This window comes from Aythya fuligula, chromosome 3, assembly GCF_009819795.1.
Source record: "Aythya fuligula isolate bAytFul2 chromosome 3, bAytFul2.pri, whole genome shotgun sequence".
Lineage (NCBI taxonomy): Eukaryota > Metazoa > Chordata > Aves > Anseriformes > Anatidae > Aythya > Aythya fuligula.
The window spans coordinates 301,741-324,736 of record NC_045561.1 but is presented as its reverse complement, the minus strand read 5'-3'; positions in this window follow the sequence as shown (position 1 = coordinate 324,736).

The following is a 22,996-nucleotide window of genomic DNA, read 5'->3' as shown; positions in this document are numbered from 1 at the left end:
CGGTTTATGCCAAAGCTTCTTGAATTCACAGGCACATAAAGGGTTGCACATAGGGGAGCCCTCCTATTTTGGGAGTTTGGGAAGGGGATTAGTGTATTTTTTTTCCTCTCCTGAGTGAACTCTCCTTGAAAAGTACATCCTAGCAAAGGCTATATTGCATCTAGAGAAAGCCTGCCCCTACGCTGTTAAATGCTGCTCATGTAGTTGTAGCTTGGCTCAACAAGAGCCTTATTTTTCTGGTAGAACTAACATAAACCTTTCTTATTTTGTTATTTTCCTTTGTAGTGTAGTGTAACTCAGTGTAACTGAGGTCAGCTGCATTCCAGCGTGCCTCACCAATAAACTATACAAGACTATCTTATTGGGAAAAATAAAGCTTCGTGTAGAGCTGTTGTCTAAACTTGGCCTTTTGTCCTTTTTCTCAAGTTCCTCATCAGATAAGTGTCCCCGTAACTGTGCTGTTGTGGTCTGACACAGGCAGAAGCTTTCTGAGATCAGTGTACTGGTACCATCTCTGGGGGTGTGCTCTGGTCCCTTCTCCCTCTCCAAAAGTAAATATTTTTTGGGGGGTAAAAAGTTCTTTAGTCGTCATAATTTCTCCTGGGGCTTCAAGTCTCTCTGTCCTCCCTTGTGAGCTGTGGGCTGTCTGTGGTGGCCTTCTGTGAGCATTGGTGGGGATGTGGTGAAAGCCAGAGCTTTACCTTCCTGCTGGTGTCTGCAGCCTGATGTTTGGTAGCATTGCAAGCCCAGGACATAATTTACACAGCATGAATGACAGCTCAGGGGAAGTCCTGCATGTGGAGAATGAGGGGCTTGCGCTCCAGGTTGGCATGGCAGGTCAGCGCTGTCTGCAGAGAGAGACTCTCTCCTCCCTGGTTGTGTTGACTACTGTTGAGCTTTGCCTGACAAGGGAAGGAACCTTAGGGAAGGAACCTTAGCTGTGGCACCAGTGAGAGCCCCAGCACTAGGACAGGCTGGCCAGGACAGGCAGCTATGGGCCACGAAAGGGATGTAGGAATTAACTTTTCCCTTGCTGTGCTTCTTCCTGCTGTCCCAGGGCTGAGCAGATCATGGGGAAGGGCTCACATGGAGAAGGTACACGCTCTGGGCCCCTCTCACTGAGCTAGGAAGTAACTGCAGTGTAGCAATGAGGAGCTGTAAAGGAAGCAAAAAGTCACCCTAGATTCTCAGCAAATATTGTTTCAATGTCCACGGTCTCTTCCTTCAACTGGCAGTTGTAAAATCCAAATAAAATTGGAAAAACACAAGAATCTGCCTTCCTTGGGGTTTCTTCCCTTAGCTCTGCTCCCATGAAGCTATCTCAGCCAGCTCCTAAGACTTGAATCTGTTTGGTCCCAATTTTGCTGTGAGGAGTGGGATTAACACAGAGGACAACCCTGTTTGCTTGAAAGGTCTGCTATCACCTGCCATTCCCCTGTGTCCTGTCAAGCTGTGATTCTGACAGTACATACTTGGCCTGTTCCTAGCCTGCTTTTTAAAGGGTTGTTAACTGTCCCTGTCCACCCCTGTTCATTGTTATGGGTGGTTTCTACCATGGCACTTTGTCCCTTTCCTTCCCGATTACCAGATGTATTTTTAGATGTTTACTTACTTTTAATAAATGTAAGAAAGGGATGTCCTGAGGCTTTTGTATATATTTGTCTGTAATTAAGGTAGGATTAATTGCTCAAAATTGTTTTTAAGGGACTGTTACGAGATCAGCAGACAGGAGCAATGGATAAAATGCATAATGAATACATTATGTTATAAATAATGGACACAGCCAGTGCACAGGCATCCCTGAAAGGTAATAGCTCTTTCAATATTTAATTAAGCAGGTGCCATAGGGGAAATGCTATATGTCACTAAGGTAATTTTCAGCCTGGCTTAGTGACACATAGATTAGTCTAAATGAGAAACCTGCATGCAGCTGGGACCCCAAGTAGTCATGGTTGATGGTATTCATAGGGAGGTATTTGTTGGCTGGAGAACTGGCAAGAAGGGATAATGTCGAGGGCTAATGAGAGAGGAGATGCTGATAGCAACTGGAAAATGTATTGAAACTAGTGCTTCATTCCTTTTTTTTTTTTTTTAAAAAAAATTGAGTTACTGATCTAACAAGGCTTTTGACACCGTCTCCCACAGCATTCTCCTCAAGAAACTGGCTGCTCTTGGCTTGGACTGGCGCACGCTTCGTTGGGTTAGAAACTGGCTGGATAGCCGGGCCCAAAGAGTCGTGGTGAATGGAGCCAAGTCCAGTTGGAGGCCAGTCACTAGTGGCGTCCCCCAGGGCTCGGTACTGGGGCCGGTCCTCTTTAATATCTTCATTGATGATCTGGACGAGGGCATCGAGTGCACCCTCAGTAAGTTCGCAGATGACACCAAGTTAGGTGCGTGTGTCGATCTGCTTGAGGGTAGGAAAGCTCTGCAGGAGGATCTGGATAGGCTGCACCGATGGGCTGAGGTCAACTGCATGAAGTTCAACAAGGCCAAGTGCCGGGTCCTGCACCTGGGGCGGAATAACCCCAAGCAGAGCTACAGGCTGGGAGAGGAATGGTTGGAGAGCTGCCTGGCAGAGAAGAACCTGGGAGTGATGGTGGATAGTCGGCTGAAAATGAGCCAGCAGTGTGCTCAAGTGGCCAAGAAGGCCAACGGCATCCTGGCTTGTATCAGGAACAGTGTGACCAGCAGGGCTAGGGAGGTGATCGTCCCCCTGTACTCAGCTCTGGTGAGGCCGCACCTCGAGTACTGTGTTCAGTTTTGGGCCCCTCGCTACAAGAAGGACATGGAGGTGCTTGAGCGGGTGCAGAGAAGGGCGACAAAGCTGGTGAGGGGCCTGGAGAACAAGTCCTATGAGGAGCGGCTGAGGGAGCTGGGCTTGTTCAGCCTGGAGAAGAGGAGGCTCAGAGGCAACCTTATCGCTCTTTATAGGTACCTCAAGGGAGGCTGTAGCGAGGTGGGGGTTGGCCTGTTCTCCCATGTGCCTGGTGACAGGACGAGGGGGAATGGGCTTAAGTTGAGCCAGGGGAGTTTTAGGTTAGATGTTAGGAAGAACTTCTTCACTGAAAGGGTTGTGAGGCACTGGAACAGGCTGCCCAGGGAAGTGGTGGAGTCCCCATCCCTGGAGGTCTTTAAAAGACATTTAGATGTAGAGCTTAGGGAAATGGTTTAGTGGGGACTGTTAGCGTTAGGTCAGAGGTTGGACTCGATGACCTTGAGGTCTCTTCCAACCTAGAAAATTCTGTGATTCTGTAACAGTACATGAAGCCTTGTGCTTGGGTCTGCTCTGTGGAAGAACCAGATTTTCCAAGAAGACGCTCACAGCGATTCCCTCTGGCTCCTGGAGGCTGTTTGCTTGCAGCTAGCTTGTGGAGGGAGCTCCAGACCAGATTCACTTGCTGGCAAATGGTAGCGAGGAGGGTTGAGGGAAGGACCCTGAAACATCTAAAACACTGCGTTGTGGGTTTTCTTGGCCTTTCTCTGAGCTCTTTGTGTGTGGCTCTCCTGTGTTAACTTTTGCCCCGCACGCAGGGGATAAAATACATTAGTGCAGTGAATTAAATTTTGCAGAGAAGGTGGCGAAGCATCAATTGTGAGGCCAGCTGGCTGCCCTTCAGCATGCTCTTATCTGTGGTAAAAGTTGAGTCTGGTGGGTATTGCCCATCCTAAGCCCTAGCTTTGCACTTCTGTGTGTAAGTATAGGTTCACACTTCCTATCTCCTCCATGCTGTCATTTCATTATGTTTTGCACTGGCTTTTGCACTAGCTCTATTGCAATTTCACCTGTGCCAATGCAGTGGGTACTTAAACGAGAGATCTCAGCATGAGGCCTGAGTGATTTGTGATGGTTGCCGAAGCCCACTGTGTCCTACACATATCTCCAGGCCTCTGTGTGCCATTTCTTGCTTTGGACTTCGTTACCTAGCTATTAGCAAGTTATCATGTTGTATAGAGAACTTTTAGAGAGCAAATCCAGTTCCAAAGTTGTACAGTGGAGTTAAATGAGCTGATGTATTCTCTGGGGCTGAGACCTCATCTCCGTGTTGTGAAGTGCCTAGCATGATTCCAGCAGTATATAGGCAGTAAATAATAATGATTAAACAAATAACAGTTCCAGATTTATGTAGCACAGTTGCAGAGAAGCATGCGAGGAAAGGAGCTGTAAGGCTGAGGGAAAGGAAGAATAATCTTTTTAATATGAAAAATGTGTTTGCATTGAAATTGGACACAAAAGCTCCCTTTTCCCTCTTGCTTGTTTGTTTTTTTGCAAGGTCCTTTTTTTTTTTTTTTTTTATCTTTTGTGGAGAAAAGCATGAAAAAACCCTTGTCTGCTTTTTTTTTTTCTTTTTTTTTTTTTTTTTTCCTCCTGATGGCTGCCCTATCATCAGAGCATCCTGATGTTTGTTTACCAGACTGGGAGCCAGGGCTCATGACTTATTTTCCCCACACACACATATTTTTTTTTTTCCCCTCCTGAAATAGCTGGCTTTTTGGTGCTTGTAGCATGCAGCTCACTGGAGGGGCCACAGCAGGCCTGCTCCATTGGTGCAAGGGTCCCTTCCACCCGGGGAACAGGCTCTGCTCCTGCTCTCTACATCTTTCTGGCCCATCCTGTCAGACAGGGAGGTGCCAGGGCTGCTGGTGCCAGCCTCGACTGCTGCATGAGGCCTGAGTGAGGCACCTGAACTGCAGGGTGAATTCAGTGCTGATTGTGCAAACAGAGCTGCCATGTTGACACTTCTGGTATAGTCTAGAATTAAAGTGGGGAAAAAGTCATCCTTTCTTCTCTTTTCTCTCTCTCTCTCTCTCTCTCTCTCTCTCTTTCTCTCTTTCATTTTTTTTTTTTGTTTTGTTTGAAGAGCTGCAGCTTTCTCTGCCCAGTGTTTTTTTTAAATTATATTTTCAAACTAAATTTTAGTTCTACAGAGTTATATTTAGCTATAAGTGTAAAAGAGGAACAGCCAAACCAAAATAAAATTCTTTATTTTCTATAGGCCTGTTTCTATAGGCCTGTTAGGGCCTGTCAGTTTGACCTCAGTGCCAGGGAAGCTCATGGAGCAGATTATCTTGAGTTTCGTCATGCGGCACTTGCAGGGCAAGCAGGCGATCAGGCCCAGTCAGCATGGGTTTATGAAAGGCAAGTCCTGCTTGACAAACCTGATCTCCTTCTGTGACAAAGTGACACGCTGGGTGGATGAGGGAGAGGCTGTGGATGTGGTCTACCTTGACTTCAGCAAGGCTTTTGACACCGTTTCCCACAACATTCTCCTCAAGAAACTGGCTGCTCTTGGCTTGGACTGGCGTACGCTTCATTGGGTTAAAAACTGGCTGGGTAGCTGGGCCCAAAGAGTTGTGGTGAATGCAGTCAAATCCAGCTGGAGGCCGGTCACTAGTGGAGTCCCCCAGGGCTCAGTACTGGGGCCGGTCCTCTTTAATATCTTTATCGATGATCTGGGTGAGGGCATCGAGTGCACCCTCAGTAAGTTCGCAGATGACACCAAGTTAGGTGCGTGTGTCGATCTGCTCGAGGGTAGGAAAGCTCTGCAGGGGGATCTGGATAGGCTGCACCGATGGGCTGAGGTCAACTGCATGAAGTTCAACAAGGCCAAGTGCCGGGTCCTGCACCTGGGGCGCAATAACCCCAAGCAGAGCTACAGACTGGGAGAGGAGTGGTTGGAAAGCTGCCTGGCAGAGAAGAACCTGGGAGTTATGGTTGATAGTCGGCTGAATATGAGCCAGCAGTGTGCTCAAGTGGCCAAGAAGGCCAATGGCATCCTGGCTTGTATCAGAAGCAGTGTGGCCAGCAGGGCTAGGGAAGCGATTCTCCCCCTGTACTCAGCTCTGGTGAGGCCGCACCTCGAGTACTGTGTTCAGCTTTGGGCCCCTCGCTACAAGAAGGACATGGAGGTGCTTGAGCAAATCCAGGGAAGGGCAGCAAAGCTGGTGAGGGGTCTGGAGAACAAGTCCTACGAGGAGCGGCTGAGGGAGCTGGGCTTGTTCAGCCTGGAGAAGAGGAGGCTCAGGGGCGACCTTATCGCTGTCTACGGGTACCTTCAAGGAGGCTGTAGCGAGGTGGGGGTTGGTCTGTTCTCCCATGTGCCTGGTGACAGGACGAGGGGGAATGGGCTAAAGTTGTGCCAGGGGAGTTTTAGGTTAGATGTTAGGAAAAATTTCTTTACCGAAAGGGCTGTTAGGCATGGGAATGGGCTGCCCAGGGAAGTGGTGGAGTCCCCATCCCTGGAGGTCTTTAAAAGACGTTTAGATGTAGAGTTCAGTGATATGGTTCAGTGGAGAACTTGTTAGTGTTAGGTCAGAGGTTGGACTAGGTGATCTTGAGGTCTCTTCCGACCTAGAGGATTCTGTGGTTCTGTGATTCTTTGATTCTTTATTCCAAGTCGACTAATACATTTCACCTTACCCCAAACTGTCTTTCCACTCACTGTGTCAGATAAGAATTAGGTGAGAAATACGTAAATATGGAGGAGGAAGCCATGAGTGTTCATCTCCTAAAGAAACAAATAAAATCCCCCCATAACTGTCAGCTATTTGCCCTTGTCATATAGGCTTGGAATACAACTGATTTTCCACTGCTTTTAAAAGATATGTCTCCTCCAGATAATTACACTCTCACTGTGTGACATTGTCCAAGTCTTCCAAGATAAAGGATCTGTTTGATAACAGTGAGGCTCCTAATTACTGCTTTTTCAACCATGCAAAGCTTTGATTTCTAGGTTCAAGCAGCCACACAGTCTTGGAATTGTATAAAAAATAGCACTGTAACTGATGGTAAATCAATTTTAGGTTATTTTTAATTCATTATTGCTAATTTTTCCCTGCTGCCTACTCTGAATGAAGAAAATCATTATGCGTAACTTAATTGATACAGCAGTCAGGGTTGATCTGGGTGACTTGTGGTGTAACCACCCATAAAGTAACTCCAGTAAAATGTACTATTGCTGTGATTCTTGCCCTTTGTTTGCTTGTGCTCTGAAGTCGTAGGGACCTTAATTCTGGGTTCACCAGGCTTTGTATGGAGCCCACATTTTGGAAAGTAGCCTGGGAAGATTCTGAATAGTGCTTTTGTCTTGCCAGCAGTAGGGAGAGTAAATTGAGTCAAGAAGGTTACTGACACAAGAAGGGATTCGGTGGGAGTTTTAGTGAAATGCAGAAGAAAGGAGTCAGCGAGGAGTCTGACTGCATTTTAGTATTGTCCGGTGTGCCTTGCGGGGAGCAAGTCAAGGAGCATGCCTGGGAGAGAGTATGGGCCAGGGGAGAGAACTGCTCTGAGGTCGTGTTGGCAATGGAGATTTAATGTCTGTCTTCCTTGTGTGTTTTTCCTTCCTAAAATCTTCTTCTCTGTTTATTAGGGAAGAAAAAATGCTGGCCTCTGCAGCAGGGCAATGCAAAAGGTGCTGCTTTATCTACCCCTATCATTCATCCCTACATCAGCCAGAGAAGCAATGGGAGGCAAACAGCACGTGTTGCTGGCTGGCCTTAGGGCCAGTTTTGGAATGTCTCAGGGTAGAAGAAACAGGCACCAGCTCTATCAAGAAAGATGTACCGTGCTGGGGTGCAGCAGAAATCATGCCTGGCAGTCAGCAGCTGCCAAGCAGCGGAGATAATATCACCAGTGTTCAGGCCCTGCATTTGTAAAAGCTGAAATGTTAATGAAATGAAAAGGCTGGCAGAAGAGTTATGATACCCCAGAGAAATGAAACTAATGGAGAATCAGATTAAAAATACGGAGCACTGCTGTATAGATCACCGGGAAACTGTCACCTTGAGTGTCACATGTGGCTTCAGTGGAGGCAGAGAGGAAAGTCCAAAGAAAAATGATGAAAATGATTAGGGGCACAAAAAGATTATCATAAGAAGAAAAAAAGAGTGCTTAGTCTATAGAGGATTTGAATCACAGGAGATGTGAAGGGAAATTTTACAAGTGGTATTTTTTAACTGCTCAGCTATTTCTGTTGTACGTAGATGTAAGGCAAGAAGAAGGGAATGGCTAATTTAATGGTCAAACTGATAGAATAATAAAGACAAATTTCTGCACGAACTGTGCAATGAAAACTCAAGGCAGTCTAGGATAATCTGATATGCTGTGACAATCTTTGACATCAGACAGCAAACAAGAAGTTTCATCTTCAGTTATCATGCTTAAAACTAACATTGTTGAGAGGATGGTGAAGAAGTGCCTACAGAAATCTCCAGGTTCTTCTGAATCTGCACACTGCCCAGAGGATGAGTGCTGCACCCCTCTGACATCCCTCCTAGCTGAGCAAGCTCAGGTCCTCATGGCTTCTGCAGCAGTGACAAGGAGTGCTACTGCTCTAGAGGGAAAAGAAGGAGACTCTTTTATACCCATTTAATTAGCAAATATGAGAGAATGCAGTAAAATTGCAGGTTTGTGTTGTGCAGCATCTAGGTTTCAGTCTGTGCTCCAGATTATGGCAATGCCTTCCTCAGTCTTACTGCATATGCTGTGATTGCCTTTAGTTATTGCGTCCCCATTGTTCATTTTACCTTTGGTTTTCCCATTTGGGAGTAGGGTTTGGTGGTATTTCTCTTTAAGTGAAACAGCAGTGAACAGTAGATTTGATCTCTTGCAGATGCTTGTCCATCATCTAAGCTTTGCTATGTAAAGCACTGAGATAATCGTATATCACAGAATGGTTTAGATTGGAAAAAATGTTAAAGACCACTCAGTTCCACCCCCCTGCCATGGGCAGGGATGCCTCCCACCAGACCAGGCTGCTCAAAGCCCCATCCAGCCTGGCCTTGAACACCTCCAGAGATGGGGTATCCACAGCTCCTCTGGGCAACCTGTATGAGTGCCTCTCCACCCTCTGAGTGAAGAATTTCCTCTTAACATCTAAGCTAAATCTCCCCTTGTTTAGTTTAAAATTGTTTCCCCTTGTCCTATTGCCATCTGCCTGAGCTGCTTGCATTTCCCAGTTAGGTTGGATGTGAAGGCGTGGAAGAGGTTGGTCTGAGGTAAACCACAGGATGAAATACTTTTAAGCTAAAGGATGGGCAAGCTTCACTCTCCAGCAGCCTGATGCTGACCTTGCTGATGGGCAGGCGCTGCAGAGGAGTTCCCCCATGTTTCCAAAGTGTCCCCCCAGCAGGACACCTGTGCCAGGTGGCGTGCTTTGCATGAACCTTCTCCATCTGCCTGTGTCTGCAGAAAACCTTGAAGTTTTCTCTGCCTACAAGATGGGAATAGGGGGAGACTTGAGCAGAGTGCATGTGGAAATCTCATTTTCAGACAATAGGTAACTTTCCTGAGTTAAAATGAAGTTACATTTTTTGCCATTCTTCACACTGCTGTGGAGGTGTCACCTGGCCTTCAGAGCATGCTCAGCCTTATGGCCTGCAGCTGAGCTGCGTTGAGTGTGCCACTTTCCAGCTGCTGCTTGTGGGCTCCACAGCAGCCAGGTGGGCCAGAAGCTGCTTTGGGGGACACATAGGCTCCCACGTGCTCTGCTGGTACCAGTTGCCGAGCCTCTGCCTGGAGTCCACCCAGGCAGGCCTGAGAGTGGAGGCTGTGTGGTGCCGGGGCCAGCACCTGTGGTTTTCCCAGGTAGGTTCTGTTCCTCTGAGGGTGCAAACGCAATGCGTTGCTGATACCATGTGGTGTGTTGGGACTGCGACAGGTCTTTGGGCGCGGAGAGTCAGCCCATCTGGTGTCTGTGAAGGGGTCTTCTTGTTGGAGGAGAGGAGGATTGGTTTGGACAAAGACCCTCGCTGGGGTAGCTGCTGGTAGGGGAAAAGCCAGACTGCTGGTTCCTCGTAGCAGCCCTGACACCGGGATGGATCTCTAACTTCTGCAACAGAGAGCAAGAGGCAGTTGGGATATAACTGCATCTGGGAGTTTTGTGGGTACTCTTTTTTTCTGCTAGTGATTACGTACAGACATGGTGCTGCAGGGGCTAAGAGTTATGACCCTGGTTATGCCCCTTTTTGGCTGTGTTCGGGAGCTTGAGTGTTCTTGCCTTGTCTGACAGCAGAAAGGTCAAGTTTGGGGCAGGGTGCACTGTCTCCCCTGGAACTCTCCAGCCATTCCTAAGGGAGCAATGGGGGCGGAAAAGGCTGGAGAGCAACTTTGCAGAGCAGTGACTGACACTTTGCCTGGCAGGGAGGCATCTGCATGCTGCTCCCTGCTCCGGGGAACCAAAATCGTCTCTCCCATGGAGCAAGTGTCTGTGGGGAAATCTTCTGGTCGCAGGGGGTAGCCCCGTCCCATGCAAGAGGGACAGTCACAGCGCATTCCTGCCCACATTGCCTGGGGGGGCCGCAGCTGCTGCTCTGGGCACGCAGTGATGGCTGTGATGCTGCCGTGGTCTTCCTCAGCAGCTGCCCATGCCTTAACGGAGGATTTCACCATCCAAACTAGTGTATTCTGCAGGCTCCCAAGAGCTCTTCCCGGTATGCTGGCCTATGAGCGGCCACCTCCCTTTGTGCTGTGTGGCCGGCAGTGTGATCTTCCAGGGCAAGCTGCTTCTCCACTCTGCACCTTCCTTATGGCCTGCCATCTGGCTAGGCCTTCCGTGCAGGGTCCTGGCATATTTATCATGTGCCTGTAACCTCTCTGTGGCCTCTCTGCTCTGCTTGCTCTACGCAAGTATTAATAATGATGGTGGCCTGGCCAAAGTGCCTCCCCTGCCCTTTCCACCTAGACTGATACAGAAATACAGCCTTGAAATCAGATAGAGGGAACAGGCTGCCAGGTGTAGTTTTTTCATTTTAGCTTTTTCCCTGAGGATGCTCTATTTATGGTCTTTGCTGCTGATGGTTCTGAAAGGAGAACATCTCCCAGATCAGACTGGAAAGAAAGATAATCAATTTCTGAAACGCTTATGCAATCCTGAGCTTAGATTACCCTGTGAAAATCCGTGGCAGATCTGTCGTGCCGGGGAGATGAGACATGGGGATGTGGGCTGGCCAGGTGCTCACCTGCCGGAGCCAGCAGACAGCTGGATCTTCCAGGTCTTTCCTCCCCCAGAAAACTTGCCCTGTTATATTCACAGTAGGGAAACTTCACGGGGAGGGAGATAATTCAGCTGGTTCCAAAAAAAAAAATATTCAAAAAACTGAAACAGCCACCATCCAAACAATAGATAAAAGGGACAGATGAAAGAGGAGGGAGGGCAAACATATTCCAGAAAAGCTGTGCTGTTTTTGGCTTCAGCCAGCAGGACCTAGCAGTTCGCATAGAAAGTAGTTTATTGTTAGTGAGAGACGAGGATACCTGCCAACGCTGCGAAGCAGCGTGCTTCTAAAAGCATTGTGCTTCTAAAAGGCCACAGCAACGGATCTGTCCCTTCGTCAATTTGGCTGGCCAGCCACTGCTCTGTCAGCTCCTCGCTGCCTACTAGTGCCTTTCATTGCCACTGCACTTCTGCACCCCAGCATTGGTGCTGAGCTGCAACACAAATCCTCCGCTGCTATAGATCAGTTTATATGCTGGAGCTCAAGGAGTTATATCCCAGCTGAACATTGTGCCTGAGTGCTTTCTAATCCTCCCATTAACCTAAGGCTGTCTTGTCTGCTGACTCAGCCCCACTCTGAAGGAGAAGTGCTGTGATGCACTCGAGTAGAATTGTGTCTGTACATAAGTGTGGTTCAGGAGAGCTTTTCAAGACCCCGATTCATCCCCTCATCTTCCCCTTAACTCCCTGATTTATCCTCTCACCTTCCTCTTAACTTTTTTTCTTCTCTTTTCCTTCTAGTTATGGGGTAACAGATATTTTTTGTGGATTGGGTGCAATGTGCACTGTTTTGTGGCTGGGTCCATGCAGTGGCCTTCTGATCTGATGATGGCATTGGGGTGAGGAGTGTTTGAAACCAGCAGCCTGGAGAGAAATCTGCTAATAGTTCCCCTCATGTGGTGGCAGGCATTTAGAGCAGGGACTGTATGTATGTCAGTTGCTGGGCCCCTTGTTAGGTATGAACTTGCAATATGTGCTGGTCTCGCACTAGGGCAGTGCCGTGTTTGGGACGGGTGCTGCTTGCATGCAGTGCCCAGTAGAGTAGCATCAGCACCTCCTTCCATCTAGAGCCCCTCAGTGCTACTGGACCAGAAGTAATTAACGGCCCTATTGAGGGGGACAACTGTGCTCGTTTTTATGTCAGTAAAAGGACAATGCTCTCTGTGGGAGTGTTGGTGAAACCTGTATGAAAATGTTCTTTGCTGGGGAGCCATGTGGCTGCAGGCAAACTGGGAACCTTTGCTGCCACAGGGGCCCGCAGCCTATGCTGCATCACTCACCCCTGCTGAGGTCCAGCTGTGCTTTTGGCCTGATGAGGTCCCATGGCTCGATGCTGAGAGCCAAGATGCCTCTGAGATCAGTACCTAATGGAGCAGCACTGGCATGCTGGGCCTCATTATAACATAGTCTTCATTATAACTCTTCGTGCTGAAAAATGCCAATGAGGATGTGCCTGGTTGTGTTTCTGCAGCGCTGGAAGCAGTGAATGGCAGGCAGAGCCATCTGGAACAGCTTAAGGAGCTCCAGAGTTCCCACATGGAGCTTAGGGTCAGACGCTGAGCATTTTTAGAAGCTTTGGGCGACTCAGTCAGTTCTTCTTTCCACTTTATTTCATTTTTATCATCATAAGTAGAGCAGATCAGCAGTCTTGCTGGAGAGCTTGTTCCCATAGGACTGACACCCCAACCTGGCAGCTACAAGGGTTTGCAGCAAGCAAACACTACTGTGCTCGCTGTGTTATTGAAAGAGGAAAGACCAGTGGAAGTTCACCATCTGCGTTGTCTTACATGTATTATGAAAGGCACTACAGGCACAGAAACAGGGAACAGTGATCCAGGTGCCACTTGTCCATGGAAATATCTCTGGGAGTAAGCAAGAATAAAGCTCTCTAGAAAGAACCTGGCTTCAGAGGCATTAATTCAAAACTGGTACCAGATCATTGGAGTTATGGAAAATACCTCGTGGCAATGATCAGTGTTCAAAAAAAAAATTCTCTCTGGAATATGCCATGGGACAGAACGTTGGGGGGAAAAAAATCTCTACTGTAGCAAAGTTTTTATAGATGTCCCAGTATTATTTTATTATAAATCCAGCGACTAACGCATTAATAAGAAAAATGTCTAGTATAGATACTGGCCTGAACAAAATGACAATATAGCTAATACAAGATGTTTAATAGTTCTTAACTAGCCTGAGAAATTGAAACAAATGGCTTTGACATGTTTCCCATTAAAAATCATCCAATTATAAATAACTGTGTCTTCAGATAGAAAACTATTGGCTTTCTTTTTCTAACCTTTGTTATTTGTCCTTGAACAATTTTTGTTTACTCCTTGCTGTTTTCACAGTCCTTCTGCAGAAGATAGGATTTTTGTTCTACGTTGTGCTGGCTGTGATTTAGCATATATTTCAATCAATGGATTGGGCTCTTGTTCAACAAAGTAGGGGCTCGGGCCCCACAACTTCTGGCAGCTGATGGGAAGCTTCATGTCAGCATAAGTTTTGCATTAGGGCAGATGAATAAAGGATTGCAAGACGCAGTCAGAAATGAGGAGCCAAAAGCACGTGTTGCAAAAGATTTGCTCTCAAAGACTGTGATTGTTGTGCTGCCTGTTTGAAACTGTCCTGGAGGTGAAATAGGGCAAGGTCCCTCGTTTATGGGCTTTTGGGTTCAGTGGAGTGTGAGTCCTGCCATGGGACAGCTGGCCTGCATAATAAAGCTGGTGTGGTGAGAGGAAAGCTTTTGCTGGTGCAAGTTGCGGTTGTGCCCTCAAGTTTGGCTGCAGACAGATTCTGCTGCTAGTTGCGATTTGTGTGAATGCAGAATGAAGCTGTTATAAGCAGGTACTTCTAAACTAATCCTCCCTCCGCCCCCTAATCTATCTCAGATGGCTATTTCTTTCTTTCTTTTTTTTTTTTTTTTTGTTTTTTTCTCCTCTCTTTCCTTCTTTTGGAAAAGCTTTCAATTGGAGGCCAAAAGCTGTTTTGTGCTGGGAGGAAGTGGGAGAGGTTTCTGCAGGAACCTCTGGGTCACTGCAGTCCTTGTGGGTTCTCCTTGCACTTTTCCTTCCTGTAGCAATGTGCAGTGAAGCTCTGACCGCTGGGAGAGGAGCCTCAGTGCTTTGAAAACAGCTAGCATGTGGAACCGAAGCTGCTTAGCTCAGATTACCAGAGCATGTTTATTATTAAGGAAGATGCCTGATGTTGCATTATTGGGTGCACTCATTTTGAGAAATGCAGTCTGCTTCTATCAGTGATGTTTGTATACGTTTAACTCACAGCTTAAGCTCTCATCCATGCTCACAGACTAAACAAATAGCAAAGAACATTCTCTAAAGTTTGTAAAGCATAGCAAGTGGAGAATAGTGTGTTATTTATTAATTTATTTATTTTGTTTAGGACGCAAGGTACTTAAGGCTGCCTGTGCAATGTGTGATTTTCCCCCTTGTGACTTGGGAGCTGCCCTGACCAGGCTTTGATGTGGGCAAGACAGGAAAGTCTCAGGTTAGCCACCTCCATCTCAATGGAATGAGTTAGAAAAGTAGAGAAATGGTTGGGACCCGCAAGGAACCTTTTCTGTTATCCTTAGGCATCCTCTGAGGCATGTCCCCAAGACTTGAGTCTCACTTCCAGTGCTCTGTGGTCTTTATTCAGAGCGTCCTTCAGACTGAACAGAACTGGGAAGGGTCAAGTTTTAGTGGTGGCTTTAAGTCTCCAGCCACAGGGTGTGGACTGCAGCGTCTGTAGAGTTGAGCCTGCCATTTCTGGCTCGCTTCAAAGTGCCCTATATTTTGGACAAACAACTGCATGTTCTTGCCAGTTGGCAGGACAGCCAGGGTTTGCTACAGCCTGAGCATGTTCAGGAGAAAGGCCATGATAGGAACTTGAGTAGCAAAGTCCTTGTGAGAGAGCCCCAGATCTGCTTGGCAGAAGGTGGGTAGAGATCTTCCACATGTTGTTTGTTGTCAGGCTCAAGGTCTCTCCTGCAAGATGGTTGATGTAGGTGCCTGCTTGAATTGGGTGCTTTGGCTTCTTTAAAGAAATATATTTTTTTCCTCATTTGAATTGAGAACTATATAGGAAGCATGGAACCGATACATGAGTATGTCCTTTCAGTTAAACAGGTAGACATGACATGTCCAAGGCTGACCAGCATTGTACTAAGAATGCCATGGAAAACAGCCATCTGTTCTTGTTGACCTTGCTAAAATAGAGCTTTGTTTCATGGTACCTTGCAAAGCTGAAGATGGGAGTAAAGCAAGGAAAGGGTCAGAAGTAATGGGACAAAGTAATTGTATGTTACGTTTGTGGGGTTACTTGTTACATACTGTTTCCAGAAATCATCCCATACCTTGTAAGTCTGGCAGGAGAATGCCGAGTGAAGTGTTCAGCTGCAACCAGTCAATGAGTTTGGGTCATGAAGCTGCCCTAGAACAACTGCAATTTGATACACTGTGCTGTAAATGAGAGCGGGTGGCGTGGCGTGATACGTCTTCAGGTTTATTGCACGCAAATTGGTTTTGGTACCCAGTCAGTCTACCTTTCAGTGTGTTTCTTGCACAGCTGTTATTGCATACACTTGCTTCTCAGTGTCTGCTCTTAAGTTCTTTGTGGCTTCTCTGCAGCAAAGTCCTGATGTTCATCCCCCCTTTATTCATCTTTTGCTGGAGTTGAAGATGTGTTGCTCCAGTCTCCCCGTTTTACTGCTCTGCTACTTGTCTTCCAGGTTCCAGGTTGATTCTTGTTTCACTGGTTGATGGCCTAGGAATAGACTTCTGGGATTGGTTTTTAGTATTCTCAGCAGCAATTGTGTGTAGTGCTGAAAATATGTGTGATGGCATGCAGTGGTTTTGCAATCCAGTCTGGGTCTCACTAGCAAGGAAACTGGCAAGCAAAAACAAGATGGCTGATATTTGGAAAATGTGAAGTCATTAATGCACACATGCTTTGCGTTTGAAGGACTTTACATGTGAGGGCATGGTAGAGAGTAAATTCAGACCCCCTGGTCTAAAATGGCTAACACCAGCTGGGCTGAGGTTTATCCCTTTTTCCATAAAGTACCTCCCTGATGTCTGTAGGTATTACTTGACAATTTGAAGTAGGGAAGGTTTCTGAAGTGGCTCAGAGGCATGCTCTGGCCCCATACCCTGTGATCTCAGTGGCTGAAGTGAGGCTGTGTTGGGTGGGAATAACGGTGCATTTGGGCTTAATAACTGTTCTGAGGGTAGATATGGCCATATTCTCGTAAAGATGCATTTATCAGTTGTTTTCTGCTCTGTGAGCAGAACCTGAAGGAAGCTGTACACTTCATGTTTATGAATGAATGTTTCATAATGCATTGAAAAGCTGCTGGCTGGCCCATGGGGAGCAGGTTCAGGAGCCTTTCCACTGACATGGAAATTGGACATTGCATTGGACACAAGATATTGAAATGGGTCCCTGTTGACCAGTTTGGTCAATATAGCTTTCCAACCTTTATTACAAAACATAATTTTAAACGGTGATTGCTCCTGCACCTCAGTACCCTCTCTCTTGCAGTCTCCTTCTCCTGATGCCTGTCATGGTGCAAGTTGCTGAGCTGTGCCTCTGCAGGCACAAGAAGCCACACACTCTGTGTAGGCAGAGCTTTCCTAGCACCTGTTGAGCACGTTATTAATCACAGAGAAACCTACCTGTCTTCTGTGTCAAAGCCTGCCTCTCTTAGGACTCATTCAGCAGCCAGCTTGATCTCAGTCCTAAGCAGAAGTGGCTGAAGTGTTTTCTCACCATGTGCAAAATTCGGTAGACTTTTGCTGGTACTGTGGTACTGAAGAGCAGTGAGATGTCTACAGAGCTAATGAATTTTGTAGGTGTTTATGGATTTCTTTTTTGCTTTTTTTTTTTTTCCTGGCAACAATGGATGATACTTCAATTTTAAACTGATTTTGCACTTAAAACTCCTTGTGAGATTTTAGACGCACTTTTACTATGAACATTTTCAGTAAGTGAAGTTGTGAAGGAATGGACTTGACTCCTTCTGGTGGTTTTACTCAGGTGAGAAGCCGAGTTTCACCATGGCCACTCTCACTCCCCCTTCTCAAAGGGGAAGGGGGAGAAAATACAGCACAAAAGGCTCCAGGGTTGAGGTAAGGGTAGGGAGATCACTCAACAATTACCGAAATGGGCAAAACAGACTCAGAGTAGGGAGATAGTAAGATTTATTGCCTCTTACTAACAAGCTAGAGAAGTGAGAAACAAAGGAAAGAAACCAAAGATGCTTTCCCCCATCTACCCTCTTCCACCTCCTCCCCACAAGTGGTGCAGGGGAATGGGGGTTGTGGTCAGTCTGTAGCGCTTCGTCTCTGCTGCTCCTTCTCAGTCACTCTCTTTCTCTGCTCCAACATGGGGTCCCTCCCATGGGATGCCGTCCTTCCCGAACTGATGCTGCATGGGCTTCCCACAGGCAGCAGTTCTTCATCAACTGCTCCAGATATGGGTCTGTACCATGGGCTCCATCCATCAGGAGGAAACTGCTCCAACCTGGGTCCCCCACAGGCGGCAGCTCCCCCATGGAGCTTGCTCCTGTGTGGGCTCCTCTCCATGGGCTACAGCTCCAGCCTGGAATCTGCTGTGGTGGGGTTCCTCCACAGGCTGCAGCCTCCGTCAGTGCAGGGCCACCTGCTCTGCTGTGGTCTCCTCCACGGGCTGCAGCGTGGAACCCTGCTCCACTGTGGTACGCTATGGGCTGCGGGGGGACAGCCTTCTACACCGTGGGCCTCACCACAGGTCGCAGGGGACTTCTACTCTGGTGCTTGGAGCACCTCTCCCCCTCCATCTTCACTGACCTTGGCACCTGCAAGGCTGTTTCTCACTCCTCTCTCTCTCCCAGCTGCTGTACCACAGCAATTTGTTCCCTCTCTTAAATATGCTTTCACAGAGGTGCAAACAATATTGCTTATTGGCCTGCCTGTGGCCAGTGACGGGGCCCTTATCTTATATGGAGCAGCTTCTGGATTCTCCTTGCAGAAGCCACCCCTATGGTCCCCTGCTACCAAAACCTTGCCACGTAAACACACTACACTCCTCGTGTTTTTGGGACTAGCTGGGATGTAGAGCTAGCAGCAGCATACCTTTCCAGTGGGGTTTGAAATGCCTCTGTTTTTAATGCAAGGGGCACTGAGTCTGAAACGCAAATGTTCTTGGGTGCTCTAAACATTTAGGAACACAATCACGAGTCACCTTTCCTGTGCAGTCTCATGTATCTGATTTTTTGTTTGTTTGTTTTAGGTTATGATGCTTTGAGCTTTTCTGTGGAAATTGATGACAAATGGAGTGGGAGACAGTTACTGCAAGCAAATGAGGACAACACGACTGAGGTCCCAGAGGATGGGGGGCAGGTCTATGTCAGAAATTGCACTGAACCAGGTAGGAATGAAAGTTGCTTCCAGGCCCTCAGTTTTATGGTTGGCTTTCTTACTTCCAGATGTCTGTACTAGTTTCACCTTTACTGCCAAAAGCTTTTCCTTATTTTCAGGTCTATAAACATCCTTTTTTTTTCCTTGTATATGTGCACCATATGGATCTTGTACCCCCCTCTGTGGGTGGGGATAAGAAGAGGGCCTGCTGTTAGCTAGTGTACAAGACAACATTTAACATACGCTGACTGTCAAATCTTGAGACGTGTGCAAAATGCTCTGTGCTGAGATCTGAAGAGGAATACCGTCTGTGTTTATTGCGTAAACATTACATTCAGTTTTTGTGGTGGGATTTACATAATGAATATATGTGTTAGCAGGAGTATTATTTGTGATATTAGTATGTAGTCATATCTTTAGTACTTGTAGTTCCAGCAAGCAGTGGACCCAAAGAAATTTAGTTTGTAGATTAAAGTTTCACAGTTGAAATTCCATGTTGATTAGCTGATGTGAAATAGAGCTTAGATCATAACCTAGCTTTTTCCTCAGAGAAGGACCTTACCGGGGTCCTCCTCATTTCTATGACTCCTGTTTTTATGAAAGTCATAGGAACGCGATGGCATTGAAACTCTACTGCTCTGCTATGCTTGGTTGAAGTTGATTGACTTATTCAGAAGCTTTTTGGGGAGGTGGCCACAAACACGTATTGTCTGTATTCATGTGCTTCATGTGTCCCACTGCCGCAGGGGTCCAAATACAGCTAGAACCACAACTGGTTGGGTCAGTGGGATTATTTAACTGTAGGAGATGAGATGATGTGTTCTTTCAGCTTGCATTTTCTGAGCTGTTTGGACCATTTTTCAATGTATTTTGAGTATTCTTAAAGTCCCCTTCTATTTAGAGGCAATTTTCTTTTCCCTTTATTAAAAGAAGAAATCATTTGAAACCCTGTACAAAAAGAAATCTTTCTGTGGACGTTAGGGAAAAGAACAAGATGGGGTATCTTTTTGATTTACATCCAACTGATTGTGTTGTTTTTATTTTTATGCAAATAGAAGTCATTGTAATGTATCACTAGTAAAAAGGGGAAGCTTCAGTCTTTTTCCTTTTCACAGAGGAGCTTGGAATTTGTTTCCTCAAATTTCAGATAGGGAAGGTGGAAGGGTTTTCAGGGCTTATGTGGGTCATATGCCCCAGGAGAAATTCTAATAAATACAGTTCTTGCTGCATTTCTCTTTGTATAATTTTTTTCTCTCCTGTAAGCCTTATTAACATTTCTGGAGAAATGGATGATCGTATTTTTTTAGACAGCAGAAACTAGTACAAAAATTATTCTTGTTCCATTCTTTACTTATTTGCATATCTCCAGAGTAGTGCAGATTCTTTCTTACAGCCTCATATCAACACATATAATAATCCCCTCCCCAAATACATGTATGTAAGCTTCTGCTGTCTCACCATCCTCAGCTATTTCTACTGTCTTTGCCAAATAAAATGGACTGTATGAAATGTATGGGATTTTATTTGTTGTGTTTCTCCTTTCTTCCCAGAAGATAAAACAATAATTACTTAGTGCATTATATAGTGTTGAGGAGTGAGAAAGTAGAAACGCTGATGTGAGTTACTGTTTTTTCTTTGAATTGTCATGGAATTGCTACAGAATACATTCTCTAATGGCGAACCAGTTAGAATTACTGTAGGAAAGAAAGCAGAAGTAACAAAGTTTGGGGTCCATGTGTTGTTTCAGTTTTCTTTTACTAATTTGCTAATGTTCCAAATCATTAAAGCTATACCGGATGGCATTCAGAAGTGTTCAAGTTGTATTGTGTTAAATGGGGGCAGGATTCTACTGAAGTGTCTGTGAAAGGTATCTGTTGACGGACTTCAAGCCACACGCAGAATGTTTCAGTTCTGTTTTTTCAGCTAATGAAGCAAGTGAAAGAAGAGCTGTTAGAAGAAATGCTGTTAATAGCTTAGAAAAATCTTTTTGTTCTGAATATTTGTTGTGCTGTGTATGGTAACATAAAAAAGCAAAGTGTTCTTAGTTGTACTTTGAGAAGAATTTCAAAATTCTCAATTTTCCCTGCAACTCAGAGTGATGCCAGACTTCTGAATCTTGCACAAAATGGGCCACCTGTTATGAGCCCATACAACGTCATCCTGTTTCTCTCTTCCTTATGCAAAGGAGAGAAACAGCCATTCAGTAAATTGAAATGGGACCCAAGGATGGAAATGGGCTGCTGAGGTTGCTCTAGTCAAACACAGCTTTAACTGTCATCCAAGCAGCGTTAACGTGCACTGATACTTGCAGGTTTAGACCTAGAACATGAGACAGCAAGCAGAGATCCTGTCTGCACTGTAAGCTGCCAAATCATAAAGAAATTAAGCATGTGGAGGCAGGAAAGTGGAATTTTACCTTGTCATTGATTTTGGTTTAGTACTAGCAATAAGAAGAGGTAAAATATTTCTGATAAAAATCCTGTTCTTAAACTAACTGCATCACTAGCTGAAAGATTTATTTTCTTATTTTACTCATTGATTATTTGTAGTTGTTTAAATGGAAGAAAAGAGAATAAAGGAGGGTTTTGCTTGTTGGGTACTTCTTGTTAGCTGGTGTTTGTTAACGCTTTTAGCTGTCCCAGTGAGCTTTGTGGTTGGAGCTGGTATTAAAACTTTACTGATTATTTATTAAATTAAAAGTTTCTTTTTAAACACTCCTTGCTGATTTGATCTCCTGGGTTCCCAATATTGATATTTGGCCCGTATAACTCCTTCCATGTACACATGGGCTCAGCTGGGGCAGGAGAGCCGCTTATTTCCAGAGCTGATTCCTGGGCGAAAGCCCTTTCCTTTTCCTTTCCTTTCCCTTCACACCCTCACTTCTCCAGATTTTTTTTACATGGGGTAGAAAAGCATTTTTTGGCTAGTTTGCTGGCTTTTGTTTTACAATGAGAAGACCTCATCCGTTTCCAACAGTTTTCATGTGTAAAAGTATAGTTAGATGTTGGAGTGGTTCAAATCGGTGTACAATTTTGATACTAGTACTTGTTAACCAAGGCTGATCAAAGACTTGATTCAATACCCTTTGATGGCAGCGAAGACCTCCTTTCACTGGCTTATATTAGTGGTAGATAAGCCCTGAAGCCCAAGGTCTAGCTCTGAAGTGAAAATAGAGACCTTGTTGCATTAAGGGGTATAAACAATTAACTGTTATGGGTCTGGTCAAATTTCAGCTCTGAACTATCACGGTCATGTATTCTCCAACAATGTAACACTCTAGTTGCATTCAATGAGAACTTTCATGGCTAGGAACAAAACAATTAAGTGCAATTTATTACAGCAACAGGTACACAGGTTCTTTAGATTGCTGGTGATAAATTCACTGTCTGCAAAAGCAAGCTAGCACACATGAAATACACAGGTACTCATCCTGGCTTTTAATGCGTTAAAAGGCACAAAGACTCTAGAGATCTCTAAGTTTCCACGGAGACACCCAGTATAACCAAGTGTTCAAATCTCACCCAAAGGTGTCCCAAAGGGGGTGGAAGAGAGGCTCAGCCCGTCAACTAATCCCTGAAGCCAGGATGGTACCTTCCCTGACATCCCCTCTCTCTTGAGCCAATTTATATTATTTCTATATTTTAGGTGGAGCTTGAGTGACTCTAGTCAAGCACATCTTGGTTATCACAGAATAATTGGTAAATCATTCTTGTTTTTGTTTAAAGGTATAGGCTCCGAGAAATTTAGAGCACATGCTCAGTGAGGAGTGGTCTCACCTTAGAGGCAGGTAGCTTTTGGGATGGAGGTGTGTTTTGGTATTATAATGATATTGTAATGCGCAAAAGTTTACTAGGGTACAGCATTTTGTCAAAAACATGACAGGTCGTTGGCTCAGAGTAACACATGTGCAGCTTATCGGTCTCGGTGTGCACAAGAACGATCGAGTTCCCCTCTCGTCATGGAGCCTATCTGTGATGTCTCCACTCTGCTCTATGCTCCGTACTGCTCCTTTGAGTCAGCACACCAGGTTCCCCCAGTGCAATAGTATCTAAGGTTGGAAGCCTAGGGAAGGCTCAGGTAATGCAGCTACGCCTCAGTTCACTCTGAAAGCCTCCTCAATGCTGTACATTTTCTTTAAAATGTGAATATAAGTTGAATTTTCCTAGTCACATTAGGCAATTACTCAACAGACCTGAATTAGCATAGAAATGAGCATAAAAATTCAACAACTTGTTTTTCTTTGCCTTTTCTTAGGGATTGCCTTTACAGTGCTGCTTAAGGAAATTGAGGCAATTGCTAAAATTGTGGTATTGCTGAGAATAATATGACATGAGATGCATAACCTGGGGTGTCTGTTATTTGTGAATTGTCATAGCTTAATCCTCCTTAGCATCCCCACAAGAGTTTCACTTACATCCATTTGGTCTTCAGGTGCTGCTTCTTCCCTTTGGTGGGGATTTGAAGGAAAAAGCTGTCTAAAAAGACTTTCTTTTTTTCTTTCCCCCACGTATGTTTTCAAAATTTAGGTCTATGAAAACTTACAGCTAGGCAAAAAGGAGGGTTAAAAAAGGCAGTTTTGCATCATTCTGGGTTGTGGGGAGCCAAGGATAA